Source organism: Mytilus edulis, unplaced genomic scaffold, assembly GCF_963676685.1.
Source record: "Mytilus edulis unplaced genomic scaffold, xbMytEdul2.2 SCAFFOLD_159, whole genome shotgun sequence".
Taxonomy (NCBI): Eukaryota; Metazoa; Mollusca; class Bivalvia; order Mytilida; family Mytilidae; genus Mytilus; species Mytilus edulis.
The window spans coordinates 1-24,422 of NW_027268978.1; the positions used below are offsets into that span (position 1 = coordinate 1).

Sequence of the window (24,422 nt, forward strand, 5' to 3'; positions counted from 1 at the left end):
GGAAAGCTATTTTTCTATTTTAATTTTCTCCCCAAACAGGGGGAGTGAGCCGATCCTGGAGGTACTGCAATACCAGGCCAACTCGTGGCAAGAGCGGTGCAAGCACCTAACATCTCACCTAGTTGCAAAAATCAGTTTAATATCGAAGTACCCACATGGGGTACGTATCAGATATTAAGCTGATAAGAACAGATACTACACTTTGATCTTAGCCAAAAGGCCGAGAAGCGATACTCAAATCTTTCCGAGTTTCCAAAGCCTACAAATCCTATTTCTTACTCAAACACGGTGTTTTAATTTTAACCAAAGCTACACAAATTTTGCAAATTTATATACAAAAAGCACACGAAACACGAGATCTTGCTTTGCTTCAAATACCTGACAGCATGAAACGATTTCTGCATGACAAAACGGGTGTGAAAATAAAAAGCGGCTTGTGAAATACGGCAAGTCGCCAGAATATATTTTTAAACGTATAACATACGTATACGTATTTAATCTTAATCGAACGAAATAACATGATCATGTTGATTCATCCTAGGTCCGACGAACGCAGTTTTTAAAGCCTAGGAAATTTCATTAATCAGAAAATAAATTCAACGCTTTTTCACAATCAGCACGGACTTTTCACTGTCTCGTTTAGTTAACACAAACATAAACAGTTCACCTGTTCTATTTTTTAAAGGAATTGACCGGTACAGCAATTTTTAAATAAATTTCAGAAGGAGGAAAAAACTTACCGGCCGACTGCAGTTTCCATCGTTTGCCCTCGTTCTGAGGCGACGTCGCTATTAACGATGATTGAAACAGTAGAAGGGGACGTAATTCTTTTCCCCGCGTTTTTCCGTAACGCTAAAAATTTATAGAGTTTCTTTTTAGGAACGAGAATACATTAATACACTGACATGTGCTGTTATAAATACAAGCAAGCGACAACAAAAATATTACATTACAAGAAAAGAAAAGAACTTTTTAGAGAACAGACATAAAAAAGAAAAAAAAGAAAATGCAACTTATTTTACATGCACGAGAAGTAGAATGATTTACAACAATGAGTAAAACTATACAATTTACGCAAACTCCTTAAATAAGAAAGATATATAGAAAAAGTACACATGTAGTGCTCAGTGAAAAGCATTAGAGAATATTTTACTGGGGCTGTTTCGCAGGCTATTGAAGGGAAAGCTATTTTTCTATTTTAATTTTCTCCCCAAACAGGGGGAGTGAGCCGATCCTGGAGGTACTGCAATACCAGGCCAACTCGTGGCAAGAGCGGTGCAAGCACCTAACATCTCACCTAGTTGCAAAAATCAGTTTAATATCGAAGTACCCACATGGGGTACGTATCAGATATTAAGCTGATAAGAACAGATACTACACTTTGATCTTAGCCAAAAGGCCGAGAAGCGATACTCAAATCTTTCCGAGTTTCCAAAGCCTACAAATCCTATTTCTTACTCAAACACGGTGTTTTAATTTTAACCAAAGCTACACAAATTTTGCAAATTTATATACAAAAAGCACACGAAACACGAGATCTTGCTTTGCTTCAAATACCTGACAGCATGAAACGATTTCTGCATGACAAAACGGGTGTGAAAATAAAAAGCGGCTTGTGAAATACGGCAAGTCGCCAGAATATATTTTTAAACGTATAACATACGTATACGTATTTAATCTTAATCGAACGAAATAACATGATCATGTTGATTCATCCTAGGTCCGACGAACGCAGTTTTTAAAGCCTAGGAAATTTCATTAATCAGAAAATAAATTCAACGCTTTTTCACAATCAGCACGGACTTTTCACTGTCTCGTTTAGTTAACACAAACATAAACAGTTCACCTGTTCTATTTTTTAAAGGAATTGACCGGTACAGCAATTTTTAAATAAATTTCAGAAGGAGGAAAAAACTTACCGGCCGACTGCAGTTTCCATCGTTTGCCCTCGTTCTGAGGCGACGTCGCTATTAACGATGATTGAAACAGTAGAAGGGGACGTAATTCTTTTCCCCGCGTTTTTCCGTAACGCTAAAAATTTATAGAGTTTCTTTTTAGGAACGAGAATACATTAATACACTGACATGTGCTGTTATAAATACAAGCAAGCGACAACAAAAATATTACATTACAAGAAAAGAAAAGAACTTTTTAGAGAACAGACATAAAAAAGAAAAAAAAGAAAATGCAACTTATTTTACATGCACGAGAAGTAGAATGATTTACAACAATGAGTAAAACTATACAATTTACGCAAACTCCTTAAATAAGAAAGATATATAGAAAAAGTACACATGTAGTGCTCAGTGAAAAGCATTAGAGAATATTTTACTGGGGCTGTTTCGCAGGCTATTGAAGGGAAAGCTATTTTTCTATTTTAATTTTCTCCCCAAACAGGGGGAGTGAGCCGATCCTGGAGGTACTGCAATACCAGGCCAACTCGTGGCAAGAGCGGTGCAAGCACCTAACATCTCACCTAGTTGCAAAAATCAGTTTAATATCGAAGTACCCACATGGGGGTACGTATCAGATATTAAAGCTGAAAAAGAACAGATACTACACTTTGATCTTAGCCAAAAGGCCGAGAAGCGATACTCAAATCTTTCCGAGTTTCCAAAGCCTACAAATCCTATTTCTTACTCAAACACGGTGTTTTAATTTTAACCAAAGCTACACAAATTTTGCAAATTTATATACAAAAAGCACACGAAACACGAGATCTTGCTTTGCTTCAAATACCTGACAGCATGAAACGATTTCTGCATGACAAAACGGGTGTGAAAATAAAAAGCGGCTTGTGAAATACGGCAAGTCGCCAGAATATATTTTTAAACGTATAACATACGTATACGTATTTAATCTTAATCGAACGAAATAACATGATCATGTTGATTCATCCTAGGTCCGACGAACGCAGTTTTTAAAGCCTAGGAAATTTCATTAATCAGAAAATAAATTCAACGCTTTTTCACAATCAGCACGGACTTTTCACTGTCTCGTTTAGTTAACACAAACATAAACAGTTCACCTGTTCTATTTTTTAAAGGAATTGACCGGTACAGCAATTTTTAAATAAATTTCAGAAGGAGGAAAAAACTTACCGGCCGACTGCAGTTTCCATCGTTTGCCCTCGTTCTGAGGCGACGTCGCTATTAACGATGATTGAAACAGTAGAAGGGGACGTAATTCTTTTCCCCGCGTTTTTCCGTAACGCTAAAAATTTATAGAGTTTCTTTTTAGGAACGAGAATACATTAATACACTGACATGTGCTGTTATAAATACAAGCAAGCGACAACAAAAATATTACATTACAAGAAAAGAAAAGAACTTTTTAGAGAACAGACATAAAAAAGAAAAAAAAGAAAATGCAACTTATTTTACATGCACGAGAAGTAGAATGATTTACAACAATGAGTAAAACTATACAATTTACGCAAACTCCTTAAATAAGAAAGATATATAGAAAAAGTACACATGTAGTGCTCAGTGAAAAGCATTAGAGAATATTTTACTGGGGCTGTTTCGCAGGCTATTGAAGGGAAAGCTATTTTTCTATTTTAATTTTCTCCCCAAACAGGGGGAGTGAGCCGATCCTGGAGGTACTGCAATACCAGGCCAACTCGTGGCAAGAGCGGTGCAAGCACCTAACATCTCACCTAGTTGCAAAAATCAGTTTAATATCGAAGTACCCACATGGGGTACGTATCAGATATTAAGCTGATAAGAACAGATACTACACTTTGATCTTAGCCAAAAGGCCGAGAAGCGATACTCAAATCTTTCCGAGTTTCCAAAGCCTACAAATCCTATTTCTTACTCAAACACGGTGTTTTAATTTTAACCAAAGCTACACAAATTTGCAAATTTATATACAAAAAGCACACGAAACACGAGATCTTGCTTTGCTTCAAATACCTGACAGCATGAAACGATTTCTGCATGACAAAACGGGTGTGAAAATAAAAAGCGGCTTGTGAAATACGGCAAGTCGCCAGAATATATTTTTAAACGTATAACATACGTATACGTATTTAATCTTAATCGAACGAAATAACATGATCATGTTGATTCATCCTAGGTCCGACGAACGCAGTTTTTAAAGCCTAGGAAATTTCATTAATCAGAAAATAAATTCAACGCTTTTTCACAATCAGCACGTGGACTTTTCACTGTCTCGTTTAGTTAACACAAACATAAACAGTTCACCTGTTCTATTTTTTAAAGGAATTGACCGGTACAGCAATTTTTAAATAAATTTCAGAAGGAGGAAAAAACTTACCGGCCGACTGCAGTTTCCATCGTTTGCCCTCGTTCTGAGGCGACGTCGCTATTAACGATGATTGAAACAGTAGAAGGGGACGTAATTCTTTTCCCCGCGTTTTTCCGTAACGCTAAAAATTTATAGAGTTTCTTTTTTAGGAACGAGAATACATTAATACACTGACATGTGCTGTTATAAATACAAGCAAGCGACAACAAAAATATTACATTACAAGAAAAGAAAAGAACTTTTTAGAGAACAGACATAAAAAAGAAAAAAAAGAAAATGCAACTTATTTTACATGCACGAGAAGTAGAATGATTTACAACAATGAGTAAAACTATACAATTTACGCAAACTCCTTAAATAAGAAAGATATATAGAAAAAGTACACATGTAGTGCTCAGTGAAAAGCATTAGAGAATATTTTACTGGGGCTGTTTCGCAGGCTATTGAAGGGAAAGCTATTTTTCTATTTTAATTTTCTCCCCAAACAGGGGGAGTGAGCCGATCCTGGAGGTACTGCAATACCAGGCCAACTCGTGGCAAGAGCGGTGCAAGCACCTAACATCTCACCTAGTTGCAAAAATCAGTTAATATCGAAGTACCCACAGGGGGTACGTATCAGATATTAAGCTGATAAGAACAGATACTACACTTTGATCTTAGCCAAAAGGCCGAGAAGCGATACTCAAATCTTTCCGAGTTTCCAAAGCCTACAAATCCTATTTCTTACTCAAACACGGTGTTTTAATTTTAACCAAAGCTACACAAATTTTGCAAATTTATATACAAAAAGCACACGAAACACGAGATCTTGCTTTGCTTCAAATACCTGACAGCATGAAACGATTTCTGCATGACAAAACGGGTGTGAAAATAAAAAGCGGCTTGTGAAATACGGCAAGTCGCCAGAATATATTTTTAAACGTATAACATACGTATACGTATTTAATCTTAATCGAACGAAATAACATGATCATGTTGATTCATCCTAGGTCCGACGAACGCAGTTTTTAAAGCCTAGGAAATTTCATTAATCAGAAAATAAATTCAACGCTTTTTCACAATCAGCACGGACTTTTCACTGTCTCGTTTAGTTAACACAAACATAAACAGTTCACCTGTTCTATTTTTTAAAGGAATTGACCGGTACAGCAATTTTTAAATAAATTTCAGAAGGAGGAAAAAACTTACCGGCCGACTGCAGTTTCCATCGTTTGCCCTCGTTCTGAGGCGACGTCGCTATTAACGATGATTGAAACAGTAGAAGGGGACGTAATTCTTTTCCCCGCGTTTTTCCGTAACGCTAAAAATTTATAGAGTTTCTTTTTAGGAACGAGAATACATTAATACACTGACATGTGCTGTTATAAATACAAGCAAGCGACAACAAAAATATTACATTACAAGAAAAGAAAAGAACTTTTTAGAGAACAGACATAAAAAAGAAAAAAAAGAAAATGCAACTTATTTTACATGCACGAGAAGTAGAATGATTTACAACAATGAGTAAAACTATACAATTTACGCAAACTCCTTAAATAAGAAAGATATATAGAAAAAGTACACATGTAGTGCTCAGTGAAAAGCATTAGAGAATATTTTACTGGGGCTGTTTCGCAGGCTATTGAAGGGAAAGCTATTTTTCTATTTTAATTTTCTCCCCAAACAGGGGGAGTGAGCCGATCCTGGAGGTACTGCAATACCAGGCCAACTCGTGGCAAGAGCGGTGCAAGCACCTAACATCTCACCTAGTTGCAAAAATCAGTTTAATATCGAAGTACCCACATGGGGTACGTATCAGATATTAAGCTGATAAGAACAGATACTACACTTTGATCTTAGCCAAAAGGCCGAGAAGCGATACTCAAATCTTTCCGAGTTTCCAAAGCCTACAAATCCTATTTCTTACTCAAACACGGTGTTTTAATTTTAACCAAAGCTACACAAATTTTGCAAATTTATATACAAAAAGCACACGAAACACGAGATCTTGCTTTGCTTCAAATACCTGACAGCATGAAACGATTTCTGCATGACAAAACGGGTGTGAAAATAAAAAGCGGCTTGTGAAATACGGCAAGTCGCCAGAATATATTTTTAAACGTATAACATACGTATACGTATTTAATCTTAATCGAACGAAATAACATGATCATGTTGATTCATCCTAGGTCCGACGAACGCAGTTTTTAAAGCCTAGGAAATTTCATTAATCAGAAAATAAATTCAACGCTTTTTCACAATCAGCACGGACTTTTCACTGTCTCGTTTAGTTAACACAAACATAAACAGTTCACCTGTTCTATTTTTTAAAGGAATTGACCGGTACAGCAATTTTTAAATAAATTTCAGAAGGAGGAAAAAACTTACCGGCCGACTGCAGTTTCCATCGTTTGCCCTCGTTCTGAGGCGACGTCGCTATTAACGATGATTGAAACAGTAGAAGGGGACGTAATTCTTTTCCCCGCGTTTTTCCGTAACGCTAAAAATTTATAGAGTTTCTTTTTAGGAACGAGAATACATTAATACACTGACATGTGCTGTTATAAATACAAGCAAGCGACAACAAAAATATTACATTACAAGAAAAGAAAAGAACTTTTTAGAGAACAGACATAAAAAAGAAAAAAAAGAAAATGCAACTTATTTTACATGCACGAGAAGTAGAATGATTTACAACAATGAGTAAAACTATACAATTTACGCAAACTCCTTAAATAAGAAAGATATATAGAAAAAGTACACATGTAGTGCTCAGTGAAAAGCATTAGAGAATATTTTACTGGGGCTGTTTCGCAGGCTATTGAAGGGAAAGCTATTTTTCTATTTTAATTTTCTCCCCAAACAGGGGGAGTGAGCCGATCCTGGAGGTACTGCAATACCAGGCCAACTCGTGGCAAGAGCGGTGCAAGCACCTAACATCTCACCTAGTTGCAAAAATCAGTTTAATATCGAAGTACCCACATGGGGTACGTATCAGATATTAAGCTGATAAGAACAGATACTACACTTTGATCTTAGCCAAAAGGCCGAGAAGCGATACTCAAATCTTTCCGAGTTTCCAAAGCCTACAAATCCTATTTCTTACTCAAACACGGTGTTTTAATTTTAACCAAAGCTACACAAATTTTGCAAATTTATATACAAAAAGCACACGAAACACGAGATCTTGCTTTGCTTCAAATACCTGACAGCATGAAACGATTTCTGCATGACAAAACGGGTGTGAAAATAAAAAGCGGCTTGTGAAATACGGCAAGTCGCCAGAATATATTTTTAAACGTATAACATACGTATACGTATTTAATCTTAATCGAACGAAATAACATGATCATGTTGATTCATCCTAGGTCCGACGAACGCAGTTTTTAAAGCCTAGGAAATTTCATTAATCAGAAAATAAATTCAACGCTTTTTCACAATCAGCACGGACTTTTCACTGTCTCGTTTAGTTAACACAAACATAAACAGTTCACCTGTTCTATTTTTTAAAGGAATTGACCGGTACAGCAATTTTTAAATAAATTTCAGAAGGAGGAAAAAACTTACCGGCCGACTGCAGTTTCCATCGTTTGCCCTCGTTCTGAGGCGACGTCGCTATTAACGATGATTGAAACAGTAGAAGGGGACGTAATTCTTTTCCCCGCGTTTTTCCGTAACGCTAAAAATTTATAGAGTTTCTTTTTAGGAACGAGAATACATTAATACACTGACATGTGCTGTTATAAATACAAGCAAGCGACAACAAAAATATTACATTACAAGAAAAGAAAAGAACTTTTTAGAGAACAGACATAAAAAAGAAAAAAAAGAAAATGCAACTTATTTTACATGCACGAGAAGTAGAATGATTTACAACAATGAGTAAAACTATACAATTTACGCAAACTCCTTAAATAAGAAAGATATATAGAAAAAGTACACATGTAGTGCTCAGTGAAAAGCATTAGAGAATATTTTACTGGGGCTGTTTCGCAGGCTATTGAAGGGAAAGCTATTTTTCTATTTTAATTTTCTCCCCAAACAGGGGGAGTGAGCCGATCCTGGAGGTACTGCAATACCAGGCCAACTCGTGGCAAGAGCGGTGCAAGCACCTAACATCTCACCTAGTTGCAAAAATCAGTTTAATATCGAAGTACCCACATGGGGTACGTATCAGATATTAAGCTGATAAGAACAGATACTACACTTTGATCTTAGCCAAAAGGCCGAGAAGCGATACTCAAATCTTTCCGAGTTTCCAAAGCCTACAAATCCTATTTCTTACTCAAACACGGTGTTTTAATTTTAACCAAAGCTACACAAATTTTGCAAATTTATATACAAAAAGCACACGAAACACGAGATCTTGCTTTGCTTCAAATACCTGACAGCATGAAACGATTTCTGCATGACAAAACGGGTGTGAAAATAAAAAGCGGCTTGTGAAATACGGCAAGTCGCCAGAATATATTTTTAAACGTATAACATACGTATACGTATTTAATCTTAATCGAACGAAATAACATGATCATGTTGATTCATCCTAGGTCCGACGAACGCAGTTTTTAAAGCCTAGGAAATTTCATTAATCAGAAAATAAATTCAACGCTTTTTCACAATCAGCACGGACTTTTCACTGTCTCGTTTAGTTAACACAAACATAAACAGTTCACCTGTTCTATTTTTTAAAGGAATTGACCGGTACAGCAATTTTTAAATAAATTTCAGAAGGAGGAAAAAACTTACCGGCCGACTGCAGTTTCCATCGTTTGCCCTCGTTCTGAGGCGACGTCGCTATTAACGATGATTGAAACAGTAGAAGGGGACGTAATTCTTTTCCCCGCGTTTTTCCGTAACGCTAAAAATTTATAGAGTTTCTTTTTAGGAACGAGAATACATTAATACACTGACATGTGCTGTTATAAATACAAGCAAGCGACAACAAAAATATTACATTACAAGAAAAGAAAAGAACTTTTTAGAGAACAGACATAAAAAAGAAAAAAAAGAAAATGCAACTTATTTTACATGCACGAGAAGTAGAATGATTTACAACAATGAGTAAAACTATACAATTTACGCAAACTCCTTAAATAAGAAAGATATATAGAAAAAGTACACATGTAGTGCTCAGTGAAAAGCATTAGAGAATATTTTACTGGGGCTGTTTCGCAGGCTATTGAAGGGAAAGCTATTTTTCTATTTTAATTTTCTCCCCAAACAGGGGGAGTGAGCCGATCCTGGAGGTACTGCAATACCAGGCCAACTCGTGGCAAGAGCGGTGCAAGCACCTAACATCTCACCTAGTTGCAAAAATCAGTTTAATATCGAAGTACCCACATGGGGTACGTATCAGATATTAAGCTGATAAGAACAGATACTACACTTTGATCTTAGCCAAAAGGCCGAGAAGCGATACTCAAATCTTTCCGAGTTTCCAAAGCCTACAAATCCTATTTCTTACTCAAACACGGTGTTTTAATTTTAACCAAAGCTACACAAATTTTGCAAATTTATATACAAAAAGCACACGAAACACGAGATCTTGCTTTGCTTCAAATACCTGACAGCATGAAACGATTTCTGCATGACAAAACGGGTGTGAAAATAAAAAGCGGCTTGTGAAATACGGCAAGTCGCCAGAATATATTTTTAAACGTATAACATACGTATACGTATTTAATCTTAATCGAACGAAATAACATGATCATGTTGATTCATCCTAGGTCCGACGAACGCAGTTTTTAAAGCCTAGGAAATTTCATTAATCAGAAAATAAATTCAACGCTTTTTCACAATCAGCACGGACTTTTCACTGTCTCGTTTAGTTAACACAAACATAAACAGTTCACCTGTTCTATTTTTTAAAGGAATTGACCGGTACAGCAATTTTTAAATAAATTTCAGAAGGAGGAAAAAACTTACCGGCCGACTGCAGTTTCCATCGTTTGCCCTCGTTCTGAGGCGACGTCGCTATTAACGATGATTGAAACAGTAGAAGGGGACGTAATTCTTTTCCCCGCGTTTTTCCGTAACGCTAAAAATTTATAGAGTTTCTTTTTAGGAACGAGAATACATTAATACACTGACATGTGCTGTTATAAATACAAGCAAGCGACAACAAAAATATTACATTACAAGAAAAGAAAAGAACTTTTTAGAGAACAGACATAAAAAAGAAAAAAAAGAAAATGCAACTTATTTTACATGCACGAGAAGTAGAATGATTTACAACAATGAGTAAAACTATACAATTTACGCAAACTCCTTAAATAAGAAAGATATATAGAAAAAGTACACATGTAGTGCTCAGTGAAAAGCATTAGAGAATATTTTACTGGGGCTGTTTCGCAGGCTATTGAAGGGAAAGCTATTTTTCTATTTTAATTTTCTCCCCAAACAGGGGGAGTGAGCCGATCCTGGAGGTACTGCAATACCAGGCCAACTCGTGGCAAGAGCGGTGCAAGCACCTAACATCTCACCTAGTTGCAAAAATCAGTTTAATATCGAAGTACCCACATGGGGTACGTATCAGATATTAAGCTGATAAGAACAGATACTACACTTTGATCTTAGCCAAAAGGCCGAGAAGCGATACTCAAATCTTTCCGAGTTTCCAAAGCCTACAAATCCTATTTCTTACTCAAACACGGTGTTTTAATTTTAACCAAAGCTACACAAATTTTGCAAATTTATATACAAAAAGCACACGAAACACGAGATCTTGCTTTGCTTCAAATACCTGACAGCATGAAACGATTTCTGCATGACAAAACGGGTGTGAAAATAAAAAGCGGCTTGTGAAATACGGCAAGTCGCCAGAATATATTTTTAAACGTATAACATACGTATACGTATTTAATCTTAATCGAACGAAATAACATGATCATGTTGATTCATCCTAGGTCCGACGAACGCAGTTTTTAAAGCCTAGGAAATTTCATTAATCAGAAAATAAATTCAACGCTTTTTCACAATCAGCACGGACTTTTCACTGTCTCGTTTAGTTAACACAAACATAAACAGTTCACCTGTTCTATTTTTTAAAGGAATTGACCGGTACAGCAATTTTTAAATAAATTTCAGAAGGAGGAAAAAACTTACCGGCCGACTGCAGTTTCCATCGTTTGCCCTCGTTCTGAGGCGACGTCGCTATTAACGATGATTGAAACAGTAGAAGGGGACGTAATTCTTTTCCCCGCGTTTTTCCGTAACGCTAAAAATTTATAGAGTTTCTTTTTAGGAACGAGAATACATTAATACACTGACATGTGCTGTTATAAATACAAGCAAGCGACAACAAAAATATTACATTACAAGAAAAGAAAAGAACTTTTTAGAGAACAGACATAAAAAAGAAAAAAAAGAAAATGCAACTTATTTTACATGCACGAGAAGTAGAATGATTTACAACAATGAGTAAAACTATACAATTTACGCAAACTCCTTAAATAAGAAAGATATATAGAAAAAGTACACATGTAGTGCTCAGTGAAAAGCATTAGAGAATATTTTACTGGGGCTGTTTCGCAGGCTATTGAAGGGAAAGCTATTTTTCTATTTTAATTTTCTCCCCAAACAGGGGGAGTGAGCCGATCCTGGAGGTACTGCAATACCAGGCCAACTCGTGGCAAGAGCGGTGCAAGCACCTAACATCTCACCTAGTTGCAAAAATCAGTTTAATATCGAAGTACCCACATGGGGTACGTATCAGATATTAAGCTGATAAGAACAGATACTACACTTTGATCTTAGCCAAAAGGCCGAGAAGCGATACTCAAATCTTTCCGAGTTTCCAAAGCCTACAAATCCTATTTCTTACTCAAACACGGTGTTTTAATTTTAACCAAAGCTACACAAATTTTGCAAATTTATATACAAAAAGCACACGAAACACGAGATCTTGCTTTGCTTCAAATACCTGACAGCATGAAACGATTTCTGCATGACAAAACGGGTGTGAAAATAAAAAGCGGCTTGTGAAATACGGCAAGTCGCCAGAATATATTTTTAAACGTATAACATACGTATACGTATTTAATCTTAATCGAACGAAATAACATGATCATGTTGATTCATCCTAGGTCCGACGAACGCAGTTTTTAAAGCCTAGGAAATTTCATTAATCAGAAAATAAATTCAACGCTTTTTCACAATCAGCACGGACTTTTCACTGTCTCGTTTAGTTAACACAAACATAAACAGTTCACCTGTTCTATTTTTTAAAGGAATTGACCGGTACAGCAATTTTTAAATAAATTTCAGAAGGAGGAAAAAACTTACCGGCCGACTGCAGTTTCCATCGTTTGCCCTCGTTCTGAGGCGACGTCGCTATTAACGATGATTGAAACAGTAGAAGGGGACGTAATTCTTTTCCCCGCGTTTTTCCGTAACGCTAAAAATTTATAGAGTTTCTTTTTAGGAACGAGAATACATTAATACACTGACATGTGCTGTTATAAATACAAGCAAGCGACAACAAAAATATTACATTACAAGAAAAGAAAAGAACTTTTTAGAGAACAGACATAAAAAAGAAAAAAAAGAAAATGCAACTTATTTTACATGCACGAGAAGTAGAATGATTTACAACAATGAGTAAAACTATACAATTTACGCAAACTCCTTAAATAAGAAAGATATATAGAAAAAGTACACATGTAGTGCTCAGTGAAAAGCATTAGAGAATATTTTACTGGGGCTGTTTCGCAGGCTATTGAAGGGAAAGCTATTTTTCTATTTTAATTTTCTCCCCAAACAGGGGGAGTGAGCCGATCCTGGAGGTACTGCAATACCAGGCCAACTCGTGGCAAGAGCGGTGCAAGCACCTAACATCTCACCTAGTTGCAAAAATCAGTTTAATATCGAAGTACCCACATGGGGTACGTATCAGATATTAAGCTGATAAGAACAGATACTACACTTTGATCTTAGCCAAAAGGCCGAGAAGCGATACTCAAATCTTTCCGAGTTTCCAAAGCCTACAAATCCTATTTCTTACTCAAACACGGTGTTTTAATTTTAACCAAAGCTACACAAATTTTGCAAATTTATATACAAAAAGCACACGAAACACGAGATCTTGCTTTGCTTCAAATACCTGACAGCATGAAACGATTTCTGCATGACAAAACGGGTGTGAAAATAAAAAGCGGCTTGTGAAATACGGCAAGTCGCCAGAATATATTTTTAAACGTATAACATACGTATACGTATTTAATCTTAATCGAACGAAATAACATGATCATGTTGATTCATCCTAGGTCCGACGAACGCAGTTTTTAAAGCCTAGGAAATTTCATTAATCAGAAAATAAATTCAACGCTTTTTCACAATCAGCACGGACTTTTCACTGTCTCGTTTAGTTAACACAAACATAAACAGTTCACCTGTTCTATTTTTTAAAGGAATTGACCGGTACAGCAATTTTTAAATAAATTTCAGAAGGAGGAAAAAACTTACCGGCCGACTGCAGTTTCCATCGTTTGCCCTCGTTCTGAGGCGACGTCGCTATTAACGATGATTGAAACAGTAGAAGGGGACGTAATTCTTTTCCCCGCGTTTTTCCGTAACGCTAAAAATTTATAGAGTTTCTTTTTAGGAACGAGAATACATTAATACACTGACATGTGCTGTTATAAATACAAGCAAGCGACAACAAAAATATTACATTACAAGAAAAGAAAAGAACTTTTTAGAGAACAGACATAAAAAAGAAAAAAAAGAAAATGCAACTTATTTTACATGCACGAGAAGTAGAATGATTTACAACAATGAGTAAAACTATACAATTTACGCAAACTCCTTAAATAAGAAAGATATATAGAAAAAGTACACATGTAGTGCTCAGTGAAAAGCATTAGAGAATATTTTACTGGGGCTGTTTCGCAGGCTATTGAAGGGAAAGCTATTTTTCTATTTTAATTTTCTCCCCAAACAGGGGGAGTGAGCCGATCCTGGAGGTACTGCAATACCAGGCCAACTCGTGGCAAGAGCGGTGCAAGCACCTAACATCTCACCTAGTTGCAAAAATCAGTTTAATATCGAAGTACCCACATGGGGTACGTATCAGATATTAAGCTGATAAGAACAGATACTACACTTTGATCTTAGCCAAAAGGCCGAGAAGCGATACTCAAATCTTTCCGAGTTTCCAAAGCCTACAAATCCTATTTCTTACTCAAACACGGTGTTTTAATTTTAACCAAAGCTACACAAATTTTGCAAATTTATATACAAAAAGCACACGAAACACGAGATCTTGCTTTGCTTCAAATACCTGACAGCATGAAACGATTTCTGCATGACAAAACGGGTGTGAAAATAAAAAGCGGCTTGTGAAATACGGCAAGTCGCCAGAATATATTTTTAAACGTATAACATACGTATACGTATTTAATCTTAATCGAACGAAATAACATGATCATGTTGATTCATCCTAGGTCCGACGAACGCAGTTTTTAAAGCCTAGGAAATTTCATTAATCAGAAAATAAATTCAACGCTTTTTCACAATCAGCACGGACTTTTCACTGTCTCGTTTAGTTAACACAAACATAAACAGTTCACCTGTTCTATTTTTTAAAGGAATTGACCGGTACAGCAATTTTTAAATAAATTTCAGAAGGAGGAAAAAACTTACCGGCCGACTGCAGTTTCCATCGTTTGCCCTCGTTCTGAGGCGACGTCGCTATTAACGATGATTGAAACAGTAGAAGGGGACGTAATTCTTTTCCCCGCGTTTTTCCGTAACGCTAAAAATTTATAGAGTTTCTTTTTAGGAACGAGAATACATTAATACACTGACATGTGCTGTTATAAATACAAGCAAGCGACAACAAAAATATTACATTACAAGAAAAGAAAAGAACTTTTTAGAGAACAGACATAAAAAAGAAAAAAAAGAAAATGCAACTTATTTTACATGCACGAGAAGTAGAATGATTTACAACAATGAGTAAAACTATACAATTTACGCAAACTCCTTAAATAAGAAAGATATATAGAAAAAGTACACATGTAGTGCTCAGTGAAAAGCATTAGAGAATATTTTACTGGGGCTGTTTCGCAGGCTATTGAAGGGAAAGCTATTTTTCTATTTTAATTTTCTCCCCAAACAGGGGGAGTGAGCCGATCCTGGAGGTACTGCAATACCAGGCCAACTCGTGGCAAGAGCGGTGCAAGCACCTAACATCTCACCTAGTTGCAAAAATCAGTTTAATATCGAAGTACCCACATGGGGTACGTATCAGATATTAAGCTGATAAGAACAGATACTACACTTTGATCTTAGCCAAAAGGCCGAGAAGCGATACTCAAATCTTTCCGAGTTTCCAAAGCCTACAAATCCTATTTCTTACTCAAACACGGTGTTTTAATTTTAACCAAAGCTACACAAATTTTGCAAATTTATATACAAAAAGCACACGAAACACGAGATCTTGCTTTGCTTCAAATACCTGACAGCATGAAACGATTTCTGCATGACAAAACGGGTGTGAAAATAAAAAGCGGCTTGTGAAATACGGCAAGTCGCCAGAATATATTTTTAAACGTATAACATACGTATACGTATTTAATCTTAATCGAACGAAATAACATGATCATGTTGATTCATCCTAGGTCCGACGAACGCAGTTTTTAAAGCCTAGGAAATTTCATTAATCAGAAAATAAATTCAACGCTTTTTCACAATCAGCACGGACTTTTCACTGTCTCGTTTAGTTAACACAAACATAAACAGTTCACCTGTTCTATTTTTTAAAGGAATTGACCGGTACAGCAATTTTTAAATAAATTTCAGAAGGAGGAAAAAACTTACCGGCCGACTGCAGTTTCCATCGTTTGCCCTCGTTCTGAGGCGACGTCGCTATTAACGATGATTGAAACAGTAGAAGGGGACGTAATTCTTTTCCCCGCGTTTTTCCGTAACGCTAAAAATTTATAGAGTTTCTTTTTAGGAACGAGAATACATTAATACACTGACATGTGCTGTTATAAATACAAGCAAGCGACAACAAAAATATTACATTACAAGAAAAGAAAAGAACTTTTTAGAGAACAGACATAAAAAAGAAAAAAAAGAAAATGCAACTTATTTTACATGCACGAGAAGTAGAATGATTTACAACAATGAGTAAAACTATACAATTTACGCAAACTCCTTAAATAAGAAAGATATATAGAAAAAGTACACATGTAGTGCTCAGTGAAAAGCATTAGAGAATATTTTACTGGGGCTGTTTCGCAGGCTATTGAAGGGAAAGCTATTTTTCTATTTTAATTTTCTCCCCAAACAGGGGGAGTGAGCCGATCCTGGAGGTACTGCAATACCAGGCCAACTCGTGGCAAGAGCGGTGCAAGCACCTAACATCTCACCTAGTTGCAAAAATCAGTTTAATATCGAAGTACCCACATGGGGTACGTATCAGATATTAAGCTGATAAGAACAGATACTACACTTTGATCTTAGCCAAAAGGCCGAGAAGCGATACTCAAATCTTTCCGAGTTTCCAAAGCCTACAAATCCTATTTCTTACTCAAACACGGTGTTTTAATTTTAACCAAAGCTACACAAATTTTGCAAATTTATATACAAAAAGCACACGAAACACGAGATCTTGCTTTGCTTCAAATACCTGACAGCATGAAACGATTTCTGCATGACAAAACGGGTGTGAAAATAAAAAGCGGCTTGTGAAATACGGCAAGTCGCCAGAATATATTTTTAAACGTATAACATACGTATACGTATTTAATCTTAATCGAACGAAATAACATGATCATGTTGATTCATCCTAGGTCCGACGAACGCAGTTTTTAAAGCCTAGGAAATTTCATTAATCAGAAAATAAATTCAACGCTTTTTCACAATCAGCACGGACTTTTCACTGTCTCGTTTAGTTAACACAAACATAAACAGTTCACCTGTTCTATTTTTTAAAGGAATTGACCGGTACAGCAATTTTTAAATAAATTTCAGAAGGAGGAAAAAACTTACCGGCCGACTGCAGTTTCCATCGTTTGCCCTCGTTCTGAGGCGACGTCGCTATTAACGATGATTGAAACAGTAGAAGGGGACGTAATTCTTTTCCCCGCGTTTTTCCGTAACGCTAAAAATTTATAGAGTTTCTTTTTAGGAACGAGAATACATTAATACACTGACATGTGCTGTTATAAATACAAGCAAGCGACAACAAAAATATTACATTACAAGAAAAGAAAAGAACTTTTTAGAGAACAGACATAAAAAAGAAAAAAAAGAAAATGCAACTTATTTTACATGCACGAGAAGTAGAATGATTTACAACAATGAGTAAAACTATACAATTTACGCAAACTCCTTAAATAAGAAAGATATATAGAAAAAGTACACATGTAGTGCTCAGTGAAAAGCATTAGAGAATATTTTACTGGGGCTGTTTCGCAGGCTATTGAAGGGAAAGCTATTTTTCTATTTTAATTTTCTCCCCAAACAGGGGGAGTGAGCCGATCCTGGAGGTACTGCAATACCAGGCCAACTCGTGACAAGAGCGGTGCAAGCACCTAACATCTCACCTAGTTGCAAAAATCAGTTTAATATCGAAGTACCCACATGGGGTACGTATCAGATATTAAGCTGATAAGAACAGATACTACACTTTGATCTTAGCCAAAAGGCCGAGAAGCGATACTCAAATCTTTCCGAGTTTCCAAAGCCTACAAATCCTATTTCTTACTCAAACACGGTGTTTTAATTTTAACCAAAGCTACACAAATTTTGCAAATTTATATACAAAAAGCACACGAAACACGAGATCTTGCTTTGCTTCAAATACCTGACAGCATGAAACGATTTCTGCATGACAAAACGGGTGTGAAAATAAAAAGCGGCTTGTGAAATACGGCAAGTCGCCAGAATATATTTTTAAACGTATAACATACGTATACGTATTTAATCTTAATCGAACGAAATAACATGATCATGTTGATTCATCCTAGGTCCGACGAACGCAGTTTTTAAAGCCTAGGAAATTTCATTAATCAGAAAATAAATTCAACGCTTTTTCACAATCAGCACGGACTTTTCACTGTCTCGTTTAGTTAACACAAACATAAACAGTTCACCTGTTCTATTTTTTAAAGGAATTGACCGGTACAGCAATTTTTAAATAAATTTCAGAAGGAGGAAAAAACTTACCGGCCGACTGCAGTTTCCATCGTTTGCCCTCGTTCTGAGGCGACGTCGCTATTAACGATGATTGAAACAGTAGAAGGGGACGTAATTCTTTTCCCCGCGTTTTTCCGTAACGCTAAAAATTTATAGAGTTTCTTTTTAGGAACGAGAATACATTAATACACTGACATGTGCTGTTATAAATACAAGCAAGCGACAACAAAAATATTACATTACAAGAAAAGAAAAGAACTTTTTAGAGAACAGACATAAAAAAGAAAAAAAAGAAAATGCAACTTATTTTACATGCACGAGAAGTAGAATGATTTACAACAATGAGTAAAACTATACAATTTACGCAAACTCCTTAAATAAGAAAGATATATAGAAAAAGTACACATGTAGTGCTCAGTGAAAAGCATTAGAGAATATTTTACTGGGGCTGTTTCGCAGGCTATTGAAGGGAAAGCTATTTTTCTATTTTAATTTTCTCCCCAAACAGGGGGAGTGAGCCGATCCTGGAGGTACTGCAATACCAGGCCAACTCGTGGCAAGAGCGGTGCAAGCACCTAACATCTCACCTAGTTGCAAAAATCAGTTTAATATCGAAGTACCCACATGGGGTACGTATCAGATATTAAGCTGATAAGAACAGATACTACACTTTGATCTTAGCCAAAAGGCCGAGAAGCGATACTCAAATCTTTCCGAGTTTCCAAAGCCTACAAATCCTATTTCTTACTCAAACACGGTGTTTTAATTTTAACCAAAGCTACACAAATTTTGCAAATTTATATACAAAAAGCACACGAAACACGAGATCTTGCTTTGCTTCAAATACCTGACAGCATGAAACGATTTCTGCATGACAAAACGGGTGTGAAAATAAAAAGCGGCTTGTGAAATACGGCAAGTCGCCAGAATATATTTTTAAACGTATAACATACGTATACGTATTTAATCTTAATCGAACGAAATAACATGATCATGTTGATTCATCCTAGGTCCGACGAACGCAGTTTTTAAAGCCTAGGAAATTTCATTAATCAGAAAATAAATTCAACGCTTTTTCACAATCAGCACGGACTTTTCACTGTCTCGTTTAGTTAACACAAACATAAACAGTTCACCTGTTCTATTTTTTAAAGGAATTGACCGGTACAGCAATTTTTAAATAAATTTCAGAAGGAGGAAAAAACTTACCGGCCGACTGCAGTTTCCATCGTTTGCCCTCGTTCTGAGGCGACGTCGCTATTAACGATGATTGAAACAGTAGAAGGGGACGTAATTCTTTTCCCCGCGTTTTTCCGTAACGCTAAAAATTTATAGAGTTTCTTTTTAGGAACGAGAATACATTAATACACTGACATGTGCTGTTATAAATACAAGCAAGCGACAACAAAAATATTACATTACAAGAAAAGAAAAGAACTTTTTAGAGAACAGACATAAAAAAGAAAAAAAAGAAAATGCAACTTATTTTACATGCACGAGAAGTAGAATGATTTACAACAATGAGTAAAACTATACAATTTACGCAAACTCCTTAAATAAGAAAGATATATAGAAAAAGTACACATGTAGTGCTCAGTGAAAAGCATTAGAGAATATTTTACTGGGGCTGTTTCGCAGGCTATTGAAGGGAAAGCTATTTTTCTATTTTAATTTTCTCCCCAAACAGGGGGAGTGAGCCGATCCTGGAGGTACTGCAATACCAGGCCAACTCGTGGCAAGAGCGGTGCAAGCACCTAACATCTCACCTAGTTGCAAAAATCAGTTTAATATCGAAGTACCCACATGGGGTACGTATCAGATATTAAGCTGATAAGAACAGATACTACACTTTGATCTTAGCCAAAAGGCCGAGAAGCGATACTCAAATCTTTCCGAGTTTCCAAAGCCTACAAATCCTATTTCTTACTCAAACACGGTGTTTTAATTTTAACCAAAGCTACACAAATTTTGCAAATTTATATACAAAAAGCACACGAAACACGAGATCTTGCTTTGCTTCAAATACCTGACAGCATGAAACGATTTCTGCATGACAAAACGGGTGTGAAAATAAAAAGCGGCTTGTGAAATACGGCAAGTCGCCAGAATATATTTTTAAACGTATAACATACGTATACGTATTTAATCTTAATCGAACGAAATAACATGATCATGTTGATTCATCCTAGGTCCGACGAACGCAGTTTTTAAAGCCTAGGAAATTTCATTAATCAGAAAATAAATTCAACGCTTTTTCACAATCAGCACGGACTTTTCACTGTCTCGTTTAGTTAACACAAACATAAACAGTTCACCTGTTCTATTTTTTAAAGGAATTGACCGGTACAGCAATTTTTAAATAAATTTCAGAAGGAGGAAAAAACTTACCGGCCGACTGCAGTTTCCATCGTTTGCCCTCGTTCTGAGGCGACGTCGCTATTAACGATGATTGAAACAGTAGAAGGGGACGTAATTCTTTTCCCCGCGTTTTTCCGTAACGCTAAAAATTTATAGAGTTTCTTTTTAGGAACGAGAATACATTAATACACTGACATGTGCTGTTATAAATACAAGCAAGCGACAACAAAAATATTACATTACAAGAAAAGAAAAGAACTTTTTAGAGAACAGACATAAAAAAGAAAAAAAAGAAAATGCAACTTATTTTACATGCACGAGAAGTAGAATGATTTACAACAATGAGTAAAACTATACAATTTACGCAAACTCCTTAAATAAGAAAGATATATAGAAAAAGTACACATGTAGTGCTCAGTGAAAAGCATTAGAGAATATTTTACTGGGGCTGTTTCGCAGGCTATTGAAGGGAAAGCTATTTTTCTATTTTAATTTTCTCCCCAAACAGGGGGAGTGAGCCGATCCTGGAGGTACTGCAATACCAGGCCAACTCGTGGCAAGAGCGGTGCAAGCACCTAACATCTCACCTAGTTGCAAAAATCAGTTTAATATCGAAGTACCCACATGGGGTACGTATCAGATATTAAGCTGATAAGAACAGATACTACACTTTGATCTTAGCCAAAAGGCCGAGAAGCGATACTCAAATCTTTCCGAGTTTCCAAAGCCTACAAATCCTATTTCTTACTCAAACACGGTGTTTTAATTTTAACCAAAGCTACACAAATTTTGCAAATTTATATACAAAAAGCACACGAAACACGAGATCTTGCTTTGCTTCAAATACCTGACAGCATGAAACGATTTCTGCATGACAAAACGGGTGTGAAAATAAAAAGCGGCTTGTGAAATACGGCAAGTCGCCAGAATATATTTTTAAACGTATAACATACGTATACGTATTTAATCTTAATCGAACGAAATAACATGATCATGTTGATTCATCCTAGGTCCGACGAACGCAGTTTTTAAAGCCTAGGAAATTTCATTAATCAGAAAATAAATTCAACGCTTTTTCACAATCAGCACGGACTTTTCACTGTCTCGTTTAGTTAACACAAACATAAACAGTTCACCTGTTCTATTTTTTAAAGGAATTGACCGGTACAGCAATTTTTAAATAAATTTCAGAAGGAGGAAAAAACTTACCGGCCGACTGCAGTTTCCATCGTTTGCCCTCGTTCTGAGGCGACGTCGCTATTAACGATGATTGAAACAGTAGAAGGGGACGTAATTCTTTTCCCCGCGTTTTTCCGTAACGCTAAAAATTTATAGAGTTTCTTTTTAGGAACGAGAATACATTAATACACTGACATGTGCTGTTATAAATACAAGCAAGCGACAACAAAAATATTACATTACAAGAAAAGAAAAGAACTTTTTAGAGAACAGACATAAAAAAGAAAAAAAAGAAAATGCAACTTATTTTACATGCACGAGAAGTAGAATGATTTACAACAATGAGTAAAACTATACAATTTACGCAAACTCCTTAAATAAGAAAGATATATAGAAAAAGTACACATGTAGTGCTCAGTGAAAAGCATTAGAGAATATTTTACTGGGGCTGTTTCGCAGGCTATTGAAGGGAAAGCTATTTTTCTATTTTAATTTTCTCCCCAAACAGGGGGAGTGAGCCGATCCTGGAGGTACTGCAATACCAGGCCAACTCGTGGCAAGAGCGGTGCAAGCACCTAACATCTCACCTAGTTGCAAAAATCAGTTTAATATCGAAGTACCCACATGGGGTACGTATCAGATATTAAGCTGATAAGAACAGATACTACACTTTGATCTTAGCCAAAAGGCCGAGAAGCGATACTCAAATCTTTCCGAGTTTCCAAAGCCTACAAATCCTATTTCTTACTCAAACACGGTGTTTTAATTTTAACCAAAGCTACACAAATTTTGCAAATTTATATACAAAAAGCACACGAAACACGAGATCTTGCTTTGCTTCAAATACCTGACAGCATGAAACGATTTCTGCATGACAAAACGGGTGTGAAAATAAAAAGCGGCTTGTGAAATACGGCAAGTCGCCAGAATATATTTTTAAACGTATAACATACGTATACGTATTTAATCTTAATCGAACGAAATAACATGATCATGTTGATTCATCCTAGGTCCGACGAACGCAGTTTTTAAAGCCTAGGAAATTTCATTAATCAGAAAATAAATTCAACGCTTTTTCACAATCAGCACGGACTTTTCACTGTCTCGTTTAGTTAACACAAACATAAACAGTTCACCTGTTCTATTTTTTAAAGGAATTGACCGGTACAGCAATTTTTAAATAAATTTCAGAAGGAGGAAAAAACTTACCGGCCGACTGCAGTTTCCATCGTTTGCCCTCGTTCTGAGGCGACGTCGCTATTAACGATGATTGAAACAGTAGAAGGGGACGTAATTCTTTTCCCCGCGTTTTTCCGTAACGCTAAAAATTTATAGAGTTTCTTTTTAGGAACGAGAATACATTAATACACTGACATGTGCTGTTATAAATACAAGCAAGCGACAACAAAAATATTACATTACAAGAAAAGAAAAGAACTTTTTAGAGAACAGACATAAAAAAGAAAAAAAAGAAAATGCAACTTATTTTACATGCACGAGAAGTAGAATGATTTACAACAATGAGTAAAACTATACAATTTACGCAAACTCCTTAAATAAGAAAGATATATAGAAAAAGTACACATGTAGTGCTCAGTGAAAAGCATTAGAGAATATTTTACTGGGGCTGTTTCGCAGGCTATTGAAGGGAAAGCTATTTTTCTATTTTAATTTTCTCCCCAAACAGGGGGAGTGAGCCGATCCTGGAGGTACTGCAATACCAGGCCAACTCGTGGCAAGAGCGGTGCAAGCACCTAACATCTCACCTAGTTGCAAAAATCAGTTTAATATCGAAGTACCCACATGGGGTACGTATCAGATATTAAGCTGATAAGAACAGATACTACACTTTGATCTTAGCCAAAAGGCCGAGAAGCGATACTCAAATCTTTCCGAGTTTCCAAAGCCTACAAATCCTATTTCTTACTCAAACACGGTGTTTTAATTTTAACCAAAGCTACACAAATTTTGCAAATTTATATACAAAAAGCACACGAAACACGAGATCTTGCTTTGCTTCAAATACCTGACAGCATGAAACGATTTCTGCATGACAAAACGGGTGTGAAAATAAAAAGCGGCTTGTGAAATACGGCAAGTCGCCAGAATATATTTTTAAACGTATAACATACGTATACGTATTTAATCTTAATCGAACGAAATAACATGATCATGTTGATTCATCCTAGGTCCGACGAACGCAGTTTTTAAAGCCTAGGAAATTTCATTAATCAGAAAATAAATTCAACGCTTTTTCACAATCAGCACGGACTTTTCACTGTCTCGTTTAGTTAACACAAACATAAACAGTTCACCTGTTCTATTTTTTAAAGGAATTGACCGGTACAGCAATTTTTAAATAAATTTCAGAAGGAGGAAAAAACTTACCGGCCGACTGCAGTTTCCATCGTTTGCCCTCGTTCTGAGGCGACGTCGCTATTAACGATGATTGAAACAGTAGAAGGGGACGTAATTCTTTTCCCCGC

At 36.1% G+C, this 24,422-nt stretch overlaps 21 non-coding genes across 21 annotated transcripts; all 21 read right to left on the reverse strand.

Moving 5' to 3' along the window:
* Nucleotides 1–39: 39 nt before the first annotated feature.
* Nucleotides 40–232, reverse strand: LOC139509212 (U2 spliceosomal RNA). Its single transcript, XR_011661617.1, has one exon. It is a non-coding gene; the product is annotated as a U2 spliceosomal RNA (small nuclear RNA).
* Nucleotides 233–1,218: 986 nt separating this feature from the next.
* LOC139509236 (U2 spliceosomal RNA) lies at nt 1,219–1,411 on the reverse strand. Its single transcript, XR_011661641.1, has one exon. It is a non-coding gene; the product is annotated as a U2 spliceosomal RNA (small nuclear RNA).
* A 986-nt stretch (nt 1,412–2,397) lies between these two features.
* Nucleotides 2,398–2,593, reverse strand: LOC139509221 (U2 spliceosomal RNA). Its single transcript, XR_011661627.1, has one exon. It is a non-coding gene; the product is annotated as a U2 spliceosomal RNA (small nuclear RNA).
* A 986-nt stretch (nt 2,594–3,579) lies between these two features.
* LOC139509248 (U2 spliceosomal RNA) lies at nt 3,580–3,772 on the reverse strand. The gene has a single exon (XR_011661653.1). It is a non-coding gene; the product is annotated as a U2 spliceosomal RNA (small nuclear RNA).
* A 988-nt stretch (nt 3,773–4,760) lies between these two features.
* LOC139509220 (U2 spliceosomal RNA) lies at nt 4,761–4,952 on the reverse strand. Its single transcript, XR_011661626.1, has one exon. It is a non-coding gene; the product is annotated as a U2 spliceosomal RNA (small nuclear RNA).
* A 986-nt stretch (nt 4,953–5,938) lies between these two features.
* Nucleotides 5,939–6,131, reverse strand: LOC139509260 (U2 spliceosomal RNA). Its single transcript, XR_011661665.1, has one exon. It is a non-coding gene; the product is annotated as a U2 spliceosomal RNA (small nuclear RNA).
* Nucleotides 6,132–7,117: 986 nt separating this feature from the next.
* LOC139509272 (U2 spliceosomal RNA) lies at nt 7,118–7,310 on the reverse strand. The gene has a single exon (XR_011661677.1). It is a non-coding gene; the product is annotated as a U2 spliceosomal RNA (small nuclear RNA).
* A 986-nt stretch (nt 7,311–8,296) lies between these two features.
* LOC139509218 (U2 spliceosomal RNA) lies at nt 8,297–8,489 on the reverse strand. Its single transcript, XR_011661624.1, has one exon. It is a non-coding gene; the product is annotated as a U2 spliceosomal RNA (small nuclear RNA).
* A 986-nt stretch (nt 8,490–9,475) lies between these two features.
* On the reverse strand, nt 9,476–9,668 carry LOC139509226 (U2 spliceosomal RNA). The gene has a single exon (XR_011661631.1). It is a non-coding gene; the product is annotated as a U2 spliceosomal RNA (small nuclear RNA).
* A 986-nt stretch (nt 9,669–10,654) lies between these two features.
* Nucleotides 10,655–10,847, reverse strand: LOC139509227 (U2 spliceosomal RNA). The gene has a single exon (XR_011661632.1). It is a non-coding gene; the product is annotated as a U2 spliceosomal RNA (small nuclear RNA).
* Nucleotides 10,848–11,833: 986 nt separating this feature from the next.
* Nucleotides 11,834–12,026, reverse strand: LOC139509228 (U2 spliceosomal RNA). Its single transcript, XR_011661634.1, has one exon. It is a non-coding gene; the product is annotated as a U2 spliceosomal RNA (small nuclear RNA).
* A 986-nt stretch (nt 12,027–13,012) lies between these two features.
* Nucleotides 13,013–13,205, reverse strand: LOC139509229 (U2 spliceosomal RNA). Its single transcript, XR_011661635.1, has one exon. It is a non-coding gene; the product is annotated as a U2 spliceosomal RNA (small nuclear RNA).
* Nucleotides 13,206–14,191: 986 nt separating this feature from the next.
* On the reverse strand, nt 14,192–14,384 carry LOC139509230 (U2 spliceosomal RNA). Its single transcript, XR_011661636.1, has one exon. It is a non-coding gene; the product is annotated as a U2 spliceosomal RNA (small nuclear RNA).
* Nucleotides 14,385–15,370: 986 nt separating this feature from the next.
* Nucleotides 15,371–15,563, reverse strand: LOC139509231 (U2 spliceosomal RNA). The gene has a single exon (XR_011661637.1). It is a non-coding gene; the product is annotated as a U2 spliceosomal RNA (small nuclear RNA).
* Nucleotides 15,564–16,549: 986 nt separating this feature from the next.
* Nucleotides 16,550–16,742, reverse strand: LOC139509232 (U2 spliceosomal RNA). Its single transcript, XR_011661638.1, has one exon. It is a non-coding gene; the product is annotated as a U2 spliceosomal RNA (small nuclear RNA).
* Nucleotides 16,743–17,728: 986 nt separating this feature from the next.
* Nucleotides 17,729–17,921, reverse strand: LOC139509219 (U2 spliceosomal RNA). The gene has a single exon (XR_011661625.1). It is a non-coding gene; the product is annotated as a U2 spliceosomal RNA (small nuclear RNA).
* A 986-nt stretch (nt 17,922–18,907) lies between these two features.
* LOC139509234 (U2 spliceosomal RNA) lies at nt 18,908–19,100 on the reverse strand. The gene has a single exon (XR_011661639.1). It is a non-coding gene; the product is annotated as a U2 spliceosomal RNA (small nuclear RNA).
* A 986-nt stretch (nt 19,101–20,086) lies between these two features.
* Nucleotides 20,087–20,279, reverse strand: LOC139509235 (U2 spliceosomal RNA). The gene has a single exon (XR_011661640.1). It is a non-coding gene; the product is annotated as a U2 spliceosomal RNA (small nuclear RNA).
* A 986-nt stretch (nt 20,280–21,265) lies between these two features.
* LOC139509237 (U2 spliceosomal RNA) lies at nt 21,266–21,458 on the reverse strand. Its single transcript, XR_011661642.1, has one exon. It is a non-coding gene; the product is annotated as a U2 spliceosomal RNA (small nuclear RNA).
* Nucleotides 21,459–22,444: 986 nt separating this feature from the next.
* LOC139509238 (U2 spliceosomal RNA) lies at nt 22,445–22,637 on the reverse strand. Its single transcript, XR_011661643.1, has one exon. It is a non-coding gene; the product is annotated as a U2 spliceosomal RNA (small nuclear RNA).
* Nucleotides 22,638–23,623: 986 nt separating this feature from the next.
* LOC139509239 (U2 spliceosomal RNA) lies at nt 23,624–23,816 on the reverse strand. Its single transcript, XR_011661645.1, has one exon. It is a non-coding gene; the product is annotated as a U2 spliceosomal RNA (small nuclear RNA).
* Between the last annotated feature and the right edge of the window lie 606 nt (nt 23,817–24,422).